The sequence below is a fragment of the Tamandua tetradactyla genome, chromosome 5 (assembly GCF_023851605.1).
Source record: "Tamandua tetradactyla isolate mTamTet1 chromosome 5, mTamTet1.pri, whole genome shotgun sequence".
Classification (NCBI taxonomy): domain Eukaryota; kingdom Metazoa; phylum Chordata; class Mammalia; order Pilosa; family Myrmecophagidae; genus Tamandua; species Tamandua tetradactyla.
The window spans coordinates 52,907,847-52,921,255 of NC_135331.1; the positions used below are offsets into that span (position 1 = coordinate 52,907,847).

At 39.1% G+C, this 13,409-nt stretch overlaps 1 pseudogene; it reads right to left on the minus strand.

The window, feature by feature from the left end:
• Nucleotides 1-10,862: 10,862 nt before the first annotated feature.
• LOC143682431 (nucleophosmin-like) lies at nt 10,863-11,899 on the minus strand (annotated as a pseudogene).
• Between the last annotated feature and the right edge of the window lie 1,510 nt (nt 11,900-13,409).

A 13,409-nucleotide genomic window follows, 5' to 3' on the forward strand; every position in this document is an offset into this window, starting at 1 on the left:
TCTTTACCCCATTTCTCGCCATCCCCGAACTTTTCGCATTTGCGCGGCGCGCGTTCGAGGTGGACACAGGGAGACGTCGGGCTAACCTCCCGCACCTCCTCCTCGGAGAAACGAGTGGGTAGGAGTGGTAACTGTGGTATCGTGTATGGACGAATTTGTGATTTAAAAAGACCCGCAGGGAATCTGGAGAGGACTGCTTTTCTGTGTTTTTAGAAAACAGGAATGGGAACCGCATCGGTTCCCCCTCCCCCACCAAAAAAAAAAATCTGCCTGGAACTTGTAATTCCCAGTTGTATGGAAGTGGAGCAAAGTCTTCATGATGACTGGGGGGAAACTCTGCCCCACCTCCGTTTGCTGAACTCGAGTCCACCCAGTGACAGCGCCGTAGCTTTCCGTAATCTGGAAAATCCCTAGTTTCCAAAAATAGGTTTAAGGCGAGGACTTTCGGAGGTCATTTGATTATGCCTAGGAGTCCATGTATTCATTCATGCATGATTACCACAATTTGACAGAATGGGAGAAATCAACTTCAATTTTCTTCCGTTTTTGATATTAGTAATTCCCAAATTTTACTCAAATTTGAAGTAAAAGCAACGATACTGGGTGTATGATGGTGGTTGAAAGGGGACGTTTAGGGTGATGTGTATCACTAGAAGGAAAACGAGAGGTTGAAACAAGGGACTGTATTGTATAACCCATGGTGAACTTTGTTGTGGATGATGAAGGTAATTAATAGTACAAACACAAGAATGTTTTTCCCAGAATTAGAACAAATGTATGAGGTAATTGCAAGGTGTTAATAATAGGATAGGGGGGGAAATGCACCTAATGCAAACTATGGACTAGGGTTAATGGGTATCTTAATACTCTTCCATTAGTTATAACAAAGGTACCTGACTGAATTTAAGGGTCAGTAATAGTGGGCTTTTCTTTTTGGAGCTATGTAACTGTTCTAAAATTGATTGTGGCAATGTAAGCGCAGCTCCGTGATTACACTGAGAGCCATTGATTGCACACTTTGAATAGATTGTATGGTGTGTGAATAAAATTGCGTTGGTGGAAGGAAAAAAACAATGTTACTGGGGCAAAAAACCATAAGCCATGAAGTTGAAAGGAAAGGACTTCCAAGTATATCTCGCTTTACTCCAACCAGTGTTTTATCCCACGCCAAACCCTAAATTATGGTCTAGCGATGAAAAGTCTTACTACCTTTCTATTACCTTGCCAGATTTAAAACTTTATTTGATCATGAAAAGTGCATTGAGGGCAACAATGGCTCAGTGGCAGAGTTCTCGCCTACCATACTGGATACCCAGGTTCGATTCCTGGTGCCTGTCCATGTAGAAACAAAAAGTGCATTGAATCTTGGATCCATAGAGCAAAGGGGATTTGAATACATTTCAATACTTACTAGTGATAATGGCTGTCTTTAAGCAAAATGTATTAAAAAATCTCATTTAAAGAAAAAATAGCATCAAATCAACCTAAATAAGGCCTTAACATGACTGTTCTGAACCCTGGCTGCACATTAGGATCTCCTGAGTAGTTTTTCAAAAATACTGATATGCTGGAGAAAAGATGCCAGAAGCCAAAGACTGTTACATGGTTCCATTCATATGAATGAATTATTGCAAATGGGCACTGTGCTGGTTTGAAAGGAAGTGTGCCCCCTAAGAAAAGCCATGTTTTAATATAAGTCCCATTTCATAAAGTAGAATAATCTCTATTCAACACTGTATGTTTGAAACTGTGATTGGATTATCTCCCTAGTTGATGTGATTTAGTCAAGAGTGGTTGTTAAACTGGATTAAGGGATGACATGTCTCCACCCATTTGGGTGGGTCTTGATTGGTTTATTGGAGTCCTATAAAAAAAGGAAATATTTTAGAGAATGAGAGATTCAGAGAGATTCAGAGAGAGCAGAGAATGTTGCAGCACCACGAAGCAGAGAATCCACCAGTCAGTGACCTTTGGAGATGAAGGAAAATGCTTCCCGAGGAGCTTCATGAAATAGGAAGCCAGGAGAGAAAGTTAGCAGATGACACCGTATTCACCATGTGCCCTTCCAGCTGAGAGAGAAGCCCTGACTGTGTTCGCCATGTGCCTTCTCACTTGAGAGAGAAACCCTGAACTTCATCAGCCTTCTTGAATCAAGGTATCTTTCCCTGGATGCCTGTGACTGGACATTTCTATAGACTTGTAATTGGGACATTTTCTCGGCCTTAGAACTGTAAACTTGCAACTTATTAAATTCCCCTTTTAAAAAGCCATTCCATTTCTGGTATATTGCATTCCAGCAGCTAGCAAACTAGAACAGGCACAAAGGAACTTTTGAGGCAGTATAATTATTCTCAACCTGGGTTGTGAGGATGGTTACACACGTCTACATATTTACTGAGAATAAATGAATTCTTCAGTTACAATGAATGAGTTTTATTATTTCTGTATATTATACTTCAGTAAAGCTGTTTTAGAATTAGAATAAAACAACAAACTGATGCCTTAGCCTTACATGCTGATGTTGATACTGGCTTGGGGTGAGTCCAGGCAGTGGTTTGATTTTGTCCATCTTCCAGTGATTTGGATGTTTAGCCAGGGTTGTGAAACAATATTTCAAGTAGTGTACTTCTAATGCTCACTGAAGCACTAAGCCATTCTGAATGTCACCTCTTCCACCTCTCCCACCAGGCTGCTTCAGGGAAACTTGCTTCTCCAACGCTCCGGAGAGAGATTTAAATTTCTTACTGCAACAAACTTTTAAAATATCCTTAAATCTTGGTGATTTTGGGGTTGTATATATGTCAACACAATAGAAATTTTAAAAGAATTCATGATATGCCAATTTTCTGGTTTTATAATATTGTAAGGTGTGCTGGTTTGAAAGGAAGTATGCCCCCTAAGAAAAGCCATGTTTTGATATAAATCCCATTTCTTAAAGGTAGAATAATCCCTATTCAATACTGTATATTTGAAACTGTAATGAGATCCTCTCCCTGGTTGATGTGATTTAGTCAAGAATGGTTGTTAAACTGGATTAGGGGATGACATGTCTCCACCCATTTGAGTGGGTCTTGGTTAGTTTCTGAAGTCCTATAAAAGAGGAAATATTTTGGAGAGCGAAGACTCAGAGAGAGCAGAGCAGAACAACATAGCCACAAGAAGCTGAAGTCCACCAGCTAGCAGCCCTGGAGATGAAGAACGGAAATGCCTCCCAGGGAGCTTCATGAAACAGGAAGCCAGGAGAAGCTAGCAGATGACGCCATGGTTGCCATATGCCCTTCCAGATGAGAGAGGAACCCTGAGCCTGTTCGCCATGTGCCCTTCCAGCTGAGAGAGAAACTCTGAACCTCGCTGGCCTTCTAGAACCAAGGTTTCTTTTTCTGGATGCCTTAGATTGAACATTTCTATAGACTTGTTTTAATTGGGACATTTTCTTGGCCTTAGAACTGTAAACCAGCAACTCATTAAATTCTCCCTTTTAAAAGCCATTTCGTTTCTAGTATATTGCATTCCGGCAGCTAGCAAACTAGAACATAAGGTATCATTGTGGAGTGTTGGATAAATGGTACATAGGAAATCTCTACTATTTATGACTTCATATATGTCTTAAATTATTTCAAAATAAAATGAAAAAAAAAACTAATTGATAACATACTCCATTGAAGCATTGGGCTTTAACTAAGTCACCATTAATTTGTAATGACTTTTGCCAATAATATGATTTAACTTAAGTTTAAGAAAACTTCTTAGTAGGTATAATAGCCCATGACAAACTCTGGGATCTGTCCTGTAACTACTTGTTGAAGGGTGCCTTTAAAACAACTGCATTTTTCTTTCTTTGCTGGGTATGTATGTTATACAATAAAAAAGGTTGGAAAAAAAAAAAGAATACTTCTTAATGGAAAGTTTTCTCCAGTAGGGTGACTTGGAAATGTCTTCACATATTTTGTAATATATTTTTCTCTCTAGGTCTCTGATTAACCCCCAAAAGTTGACAAGCATGGGAGAGAAGGAGAGGGTCACTTGCTCTCCAGTATTGTACCATTCTACTCCTGATATCTTTTCCCAGTGATACCCACCCTTCCTCCTGCCTTTAGCACCTGGCAATAATTTCCAGAAGAGAAGACCCATCAAGAACAGTTCTACAACTTTGTGCTCATTTCCTGTTCCCTCCTGTGACTGTACCCTTTGTTTTCACTGATCCTGCCTCCAACTTGAACAAAGGTGGAGGGAGTGGACCTACCTAGGAAATGCTACGCTGTTAATAGAGGAGAGTTTATAACCTTAATATGCTTATCAAGTTGCTGTTGACAGCAGAGACCCTAGAGCATGTCTAAGTATGAGCTGTTCATGTAATGACTGCTTTTCATTTAGTTCTCTGACAGTTATATAGCCACATACATTCCCCTCTGATTAGTCATTAGAAGTAGAGTCACCCTGAAAATTATTTACTTCTAATCAATTTAGTGCTTGGTAAATTTTCACAGTAGCACTGGCGTGGGTGTTCTGGTGCTAGCTCTGTTTGGAGCTACTTTTGAGACTTTGGGCAACTGTAGTTTTTTCATCACATGAAGTGAGGGAGTCTTACTAGGCCCCTTCCAGTTCTAAACTTTGATTGTATTCATCAACTCATCTTTGTTTTAATTTCTTCTTTATTCTTTTTCAGTCACTAAGTCCTGTTGGTCCCTCCTTCAAAATTGTTCTTAGATCTAACTGTTCTATTTTCACAGCTACTATATCTGCTGTTACCTCTTGCCTGGAGCATACAGTACCTTGCTAAATGTCTCCTTGTCTCCAGTCTCTCCCATCCTTCATCCATTCTGAGAAATCTCTGAATTAATTTTATTGACATATCATTTGCCTTACTGCACTTCTTCAAATAAAAACTGGAGATGAAGAATAAATACCTTTTGGTATTTGAGGCCTTCCACGATCTAAACTTACCTTGTTGCTCATTTCTGTTATTAGAATATAATTACAAATTATAATTATATAATAATATAATAAATATTATAAGGTCACCTCACCTTATTTCCATTATGCCTGTTCTAGTTTGCTAGCTGCCAGAATGCAATATACCAGAAACGGAATGGCTTTTAAAAGGGGAATTTAATAAGTTGCTAGTTTACAGTTGTAAGGCTGAGAAAATGTGCCGATTAAAACAAGTCTGTAGAAATGTCCAATCTAAGGCATCCAGGGAAAGATACTTTGGTTCAAGAAGGCCGATGAAGTTCAGGGTTTCTCTCTCAAGTGGAAGGGCACGTGGGGAACACAGAGTTTCTCTCTCATCTGAAAAGGCACATGGTGAACACGGTCAGGGTTCCTCTCTCATCTGGAAGGGGAATGCTGAACACAGCGTCATCTACTAGCTTCTTCTCCTGGCTTCCTGTTTCATGAAGCTCCCCGGAAGGCATTTTCCTTCTTCATCTCCAAAGGTCTCTGGCTGGTGGACTCTGCTTCTCATGGCTATGTTGTTCTGCTCTGCTCTCTCTGAATTTCTTTCTCCAAAATGTTTCCTCTTTTTTAGGACTCCAGAAACTTATCAAGACCCACCCAAATGGGTGGAGGCATGTTTTGTCACCTAATCCAGCTTAACAGCCACTCTTGATTAAATCACATCTCCAGGGAGATGATCTGATTACAGTTTCAAACATACAGTATTGAATAGGGATTATTCTGCCTTTATGAAATGGGATTTAGATGAAAACATGGCTTTTCTAGGGGACATACATCCTTTCAGACCAACACAATGCCTCCACCTGAACCAAGACCAGATGGGCCTATCTCACTAAAAAATATGTCACCTTCTTGATTTCACTCTTTTTCTCATTCTACTTCTCAAGCCTGCGATGCTCGTACTCCTTTCTACGAATCAAAAATATTTCAAGGTTCAACTGAAGTTCTTACCAGAAGCCTTCCCCACTTGATGAAGCTTTCATGAATTGTCCCCTTCTTTGGATCCTCCCTTGGCATTTATGACCTCCAGTACACATTTTGACACATTATTGTATGCCATTATGCATTACTACTTAATGGCTTCATGTTGAAGGTGATTATGGTAGGCTAAATAATGGCCCCAAAGATATCCAGGTACTAATCCCTGGAGCACATGAATGTTACCTCATATGGAAAAGTGGATTTTGCAGATGTGATTAAGGATCTTGAGATATGGACATTATTTTGAATTATCTGGGTGGACCCAAAATGTGATCACAAGTGTCCTTATAAGAGGGAGGCAGAGAGAGCTTTGACTACAGAAGATGGCAAATGTCATCATTAAAGCAAGATGTTATGGTGCTGACTTTGAAGATAAAGGAAGAAGCCACAATGCAAGGTTACAGCTCTATAAACTGCAAAAGGTAGGGAAACAGATTCTTCCCTAGAGTCTCTGTCTTGTTTTAAACCACCAAGTTTGTGGTAATTTGTTATAGTTATAGCAGCTAAAGAAAACTAATACAAATGACCATAGAAGTTCTGCAAATGTAAACTTTAATAGTATCTTTATCTCAGTAGCACCGTAAAGCCCAGTAAACTGTACACTTTTCAGGAATTGTATGGTGTATGAATACAACTTAAAAAAAATCTGATAAACTACATATGGTCGGTTGAAATATATACTCCAACAAACACATGTTCTTAACCCTAACCCATTGTAAGCAGGAACTTTTGAAGATGTTATTTTTTAGTTAAGGTGTGTGTGCCAATTTGAAAATATTATGCACCCCAGAAAAGCCATGTTTTAATCCTGATTCAATACTGTAGGTTGGAAACTTTTGATTAGATTATCCCTATAGATATGCGACACGCCCAATTGTGGTATGACCTATGATTAGATGGGAATGTGACCCCATCCATTCCACGGGGGTCTTGATTAGTTTACTGAAATCCTTTGAAAGTGGAAATTTTGGAGAGTCAAATGACAGAAGCCTCAGAGCAAATAAAGCTCACAGCTGACACTTGGGGAATATAGACACAGATGTTTGGAGATGCCTGGAGCCCAGGAGACTACGCCATGAGATGCTAAGGAAGCCAGAATCTGGAGAGAGCCAAGGGAAGCCAAGAGATAAGAGCCAACCCCAGAGAAGCAAAGTGATGAACCCGCACAGGAACAGAGGCCAAAAGCAGTGGAGCCCAGGAGCAACAGACAAGCAGATGCCAGCCACCTGACTCCCCAGCTGACAGAGGTGTTCCCGACACATCAACTTTCCTTGGATTAAGATTATCTTTCCTTGGATGCCTTAAATTTGGATATTTTTATAGGCTTAGAACTGTAAACTTGTAGCTTATTAAATTCCCTTTTAAAAGCCATTGCAGTTCTTGTATATCACATTCTGACAGCATTTAAGTAACTAAAACTGTGTGGGTCGACAGAATGAGGGTAGGTCTTAATCCATATTACTGGAGGCTTTTTAAAAAGACCCTGAAGTTAAGAAGTGAGAAAGGAGAGGGCATTGCCATGTGAGGTATAAAGCAAGGAACCCCAACGATTGCTGGCAGTCAGCCTTAAAATACTACAGTCTTTGAGGAGAAAGCTGGCCTCAAAACTGTGAGCTAATAAATGCTTGCTTAAAGCGAAAACTATAGTTTGTAGTATTTGTGAGAGCAGCTCAGGCAAACTCAAACACCATATTAATCATGTTTGTTTGTTCATTTTTTAAGCTATCAGATGTGGGTTACTAGCCTGTTTTAGTTTGCCAAAACTGCTGTAATGCAATATAACAAATATATCTGCTTTTATAAAGGGGATTTATTAAGTTTTCTAGTTTGCTAGCTGCTAGAATGCAGCACACCAGAGATGGATTGGCTTTTAATAAAAGGGGATTTATTTTATTAGTTTTCAGAGGAAAGGCAGCTAACTTTCAACTGAGGTTCTTTCTTACACTGGAATGCATAGGGCGATCTCTGCTGGCCTTTTCTCCAGGCCTCTGGGCTCCAACAGCTTTCCCCGGGGTGATTTCTTTCTGCATCTCAAAAGGCCTGGGCTGAGCTGCTTGGGCTGTGCTACCTTGAGCTCTCTCATTTAAGCAGTAGCCAATTAAGTCAAACATCATTCATTGCAGCTGTCACGCCTCCTAGCCGACTGCAGATGTAATGAGCAACAGATGAGGTTTACGAACCATTGACTCATGTCCACAGCAACAGAACTACGTACCTTCACCTGGCCAAGTTGACAACTAAATCTAACTACCACATTAAGTTACAAGTTTCCAGTTCTGGCCTTAAAAATGTCCAAATTAAGGCATCCAGAGAAAGGTAGCTTGACTCCAAAGAAAGGCCAAATGGTGTCTGGGATTTCTCTGTCAGCTGGAAGGTACCTTACTAGCATCTACTGATCCTTATTCCCAGTTTCATCACTTCCAAATGTCTGCATCTGAGTTGTCTCCAAAATGTTTCCCCTTTTAAAGGACTCCAGCAAACCATTTATGACCCACCTTGAATGGGAAGGGCCACACATCCATGGAAATAATCTAATCAGCAGGTGGAACCTGTATTTGGGAATGTCACATCACCATGGAAAAAGCCTAATCAAAATATTCCACCCTAAACCACAGGTCTGCCCCCACAAATCTTGGATTAGGATGAAAAGAACATGACTTTTCTGGGGTACGTAACAGCTTCAAACCACCACACAGCCCTAAATCAGGGAAAGCTTTGTAAGACAGGAATATCTAAAAATGACAGATAAAATCTTGTGTATCTCACAGTTCTCCCTGACTCTGAGTGGTGCAATCAGTGAAAATCATATGGGGATAGAAGAAACACTTAGAATGTGCATGCCTCATACCATTAAGACAAAGCCAATAATGGTCCAAATAAAGTAATCTATAGAATTAAACAAGATAATTCAGGGAACCTTGGCCTAATTTAAAAATAGTTTATTTATAAGCAGAGGAGGAACTTGCAATGTTTGGAGTACCAAAAGATCTACCAACTCTTCTTTTCCAAAAGGCACTGTTAAATATATGCCACCCTAAAGAAGCTAAGGGCAATCACCTTTTTAAGGGTCTTATTTTCAGAAATTTGAAGAAAATTTTATAAGAAAAATATATTGGATATGTTGTCTAGAAGTTTAAGGATTGCCATTGAGCATTTTCTATCATAGATCAAAAGCTTCTGGTTTCTCTTGAAAACACTTAAACCAGTATTTGTACATATTGCAAGTGATTTTTTGTGTTCATGGAATAGCCATTATATTTCTTGTAGTGAATAAGATGTATTACAATATTTTGCTTTGTTCAGTAAATTTCCATAAAATGGGAATATCTGCTTTTGAAACTTTGAAATAATAAAAATCGTTGGTGGTGATTGTGATAGGCAGAATAATGGTCCCCTGATGATATCCACATCCTACTCCTAGAACTTGAGACTATGTTCCTTTACACGGTAAAAAGGATTTTGCTGGTATGATTAAGGAATTTGAGATGGGGAGATTATTCTGGATTATCTAGATGGGCCCAGTATAATCACATGAATTCTTAAAGGCAGAAACCTTTGTGCCTGTGGTCAGAGAGAGATGTGACCGTGGAAGCAGGGTCAGAAAGATGTTAAGTTGCTGGCTTTGAAGATGGAGGAAGGAACTGAATTAAGTTTCCCAACTGCTAAAACAAATATTAAGCAATGGGTTGGCTTGACAACAGGAATTTATTGGCTCACAGTTTCAGAGGCTAGAAAGCTTCCTTCCTCCTGAGGTCAGTATCATCTGGCTGGCCAACAATTTTGGGGGTTCCTTGCTTATTCCATCATATGGCTGTGCATGTGGTGGCATCTTTTCTCTTCTGGGTTCCAGTGATTTCCAGCTTCTGGAGGCTCCTGTGGCCTTCTCTTCTGTGACCTTCTGTACAAAGCCTCCAGTAATAGGATTATAACCCATCCTGACTCAGCTGGGCCACACCTTAACTAAAGCAGACCTATTTGCAATGGGGTCATACCCACAGGAATGGATTAAAAACCACGTTTTTCTGGAGTACATAATTCCAGACCACCACAGGGGCCATGAGCCAAGGAATGCAGGCAAGTCTCTAGAAGCTGGAAAAGAAAGGAAGGTAGCCCTGTTGACATCTTCATTTTTGCCCTGTGAGACCTTTGTTGGACTCCTAATCTACAGAACCATAAAATAACAAATTTGTATTGTTTGAAGTCACTAAGTCAGTGGTAATTTGTTATGCAGTGATAGAAAACTAATATAGAGAGATTTGCCACTTTCCTTGTATTCTTTAGGCAATGTTTCTCAAACTGAGAGATGCATGTGGATCACCTGGGGATCTTGTTAAACTTTAGATTCTGATACAGTAGATCTGGAGGGAGTCTAAGATTCTGATTTTCTAAAAAAAAAAAAAACTGCCAGATGGTGCAGAAGCTGGCAGTCCAAAGATCTACACTGAATAGTAAGATTTTAAAGCATATTAGATAATTTTATCTCTTAATATGGAGGAGGTAGAGTCCAATGGTTGAAACTACAGGCTGTAGAGTTAACTTTCTCTGTAAAAAATCCGGCCATCTAATAGCTATGTGATTTTAAGCTAATTACTTAATTTGCTTAAATTATTTAGGCAATCTTTTAAGTTGTTTTTTCAAAATATAGTTGCTATTAATAACACCTACCACAGAGGATTGTCATCAGCTGAAATGGTTACCAATTAATTCATTTTCCAGTCCTTGGAAATTGCAAATTACCCACCTGTTATTGGTCAGTGGTTCACTCATGTTGTTTCAACCAATTGTGATGGGTTGTATTCATTCATACTTTTTCTTTCTTTCCTTTTTCTTTATTTTATTAAAATACTGATTTATTTCACATGTATTTTTTTTGTCTCCCCACCATTTTCATTTGTCTGACCACCACTACTACTATGTGCTATCATGATATTCTATACATACTTAAAACCAAGCAAAGGGTGCAGTTTGATCTGTAAAAACGAAATAGGCATTCTGGACAACACCCATTCTTTGCGAAGGAACCTGGACAACATTTATCACACACAGCAGGGAAAGTTCTCACCCGGCATTATAAAAACGACAGCCAGATATCAACGGTTACAGAATGAAATAAGATGGAAATTTTTAACAGCATGTTAAAACTGTTTTCTTAAAGAGACTTCTGCCGCTGCCAGAGATCTTGCACAGCCTCCTGGTGCATCATCCAGAAGCGATTTTTCACGTAATTGATGAATTTGGCTTTCACTTTGGGAAGAGAACCACCTTTTTCTATACCTGCTTGCATTTTTGCTTAAAATGTCTTCTACAGAACTAGGTCTTTTTGGTGTTTTAGGAGTTTTTTCTTGTTTTTTCAGGGATTCTTGACCTTTTGATCTTGGTGTCTTGATGGCTTTGAGTCTTTTCCATTCTGGTTTGATTTCTGTGCATTTTTCGCTGGTGTATCTCATAGATTTCTTTACTGGAGGTTTTCTGTTTCTTCATCATCTTCATCAGCAGCAAGTTTTCCTTTTTTTCTGTGGAATCTTGCTACCATTTCCAAGGGCAGATCGCTTTCCAGATGTACTTGAGTTTCACATCCTCCTCTCTTCATCTTCTGACTCTGCATCTTCCTTCACAGCGAATAAGTGCTATCCTCTAATACACACAGACCCTGAACCACACGTCAACCATAAGACCACAGGTGGTGTTATTTCAAAGCCTCCAAGGGAAACCGTTAGCCATACGGACATTTTCAAAGTTGCCAGTGTTATTTTAATTAGACTGCCTTCATAGTTCATTGCCTCTGCTTCAACTATGTACAATTCATCCTTTGCATCAGCCCTTGAACTGACCATTCTTAAAGATAACTGGTGCTCATTTTCATCATTATCCACCTTAAAGTGATAATCTTTGTCAGCCTTTAGTTCATAGCCAAAAAGGTAGTTCTGGAGCCCAAGAGGCTCATATTCATTGAATCTTCCATGGGGTTATGGCACACACTTAAGTGGGTGTTCTAGTTTGCTAGCTGCCAGAATGCAATATACCAGAAACGGAATGGCTTTTAAAAAGGAGAATTTAATAAGTTGCTAGTTTACAGTTCTAAGGCTGAGAAAATGTCCCAATTAAACAAGTCTATAGAAATGTCCAATGACAGGCATCCAGGGAAAGATACCTGATTCAAGAAGGCCGATGAAATCCAGGGTTTCTCTCTCAAGTGAAAAGGCACATGGCAAACACAGTCAGGGCTTCTCTCTCATCTGAAAGGACACATGGAGAACACGGCATCATCTGTTAGCTTTCTCTCCTGGCTTCCAGTTTCATGAAGCTCCCCAGGACACGTTTTCCTTCTTTATCTCCAAAGGTTGCTGGCTTGTGGGCTCTCTGCTTCTCGTGGCTATGTTGTTCTTCTCTGCTCTCTCTCAATCTCCCATTCTCCAAAATGTTTTCTCTTTTATAGGACTCCAATAAACCAGTCAAGACCCACCCAAATGGGTGGAGACATGTCATCACCTAATCCAGTTTAACAATCACTCTTGACTAAATCACATCATCCAGGGAGATGATCTGATTACAGTTTTAAACATACAGTATTGAATAGGGATTATTCTACTTCTATGAAATGAGAATTTGATTAAAACATGGCTTTTCTAGGGGGCATACATCCTTTTAAGCCAGCACAGTGGGAGAGAAGACGGACAGAGATAGACAACCACTCTTCCAGAGAACAATTGCACGGGATGGAACAATACCAGGGATACATTCATTTTTAAACTGTTATTATTTGACAGCTAAGCACCAGGTTTTATTGTAGACACCTGGAATATGGTAATAAACAATACAGAATCTGCCTTCAAGGAGTTTGCAGATGATACACAAGTACCCAAATGTGATAATTTTGACTAAGGTTTTGTAAAAAAAAATGAAAGGACTTCTGTTAAGTGAACAAAAGGAAGTTCTGCCACAAAATATGTAAAGTGTGATTCCTTTTATATAAAATTAACTATATAAATATTTGTATATATCTGGAAGGATAAACATCACGGTGTTACTTTTGGGGAAGGTAATGAGATAGTTTTGCCGGAAGATGCGGGAATAAGACACAATGGGAACAGGGGCTTTCACTTTTTACTTTGTATAGCTCTCTATTGCAGTGCTTCTCAAACTATATAGTGAAAAAACAGTTCTTCCAGCTTGGTGTGGAATGATACTTTTATAAAATCCAATAATGCAAGTCTTGACTATTTATTATTGGAACCAACAAACAAAATTATTCTGTCATTTGCTATTAAAAGCTTTAAATATTTACTCTCAATTTCTATGGCCCACAGTGTAAGTGGCATAAATGTTTGCATTTTTTAAAAAGAACATTTATTAATGATATAATTGCAATTATTTGAAAAAATTCAATCATCTGGTAATAATAGAAATAAGTACAAGGTACAAAAATAGTACAGAGGCTAAAGTAGTTAATTTTATGGACAAACGAGGAAGGT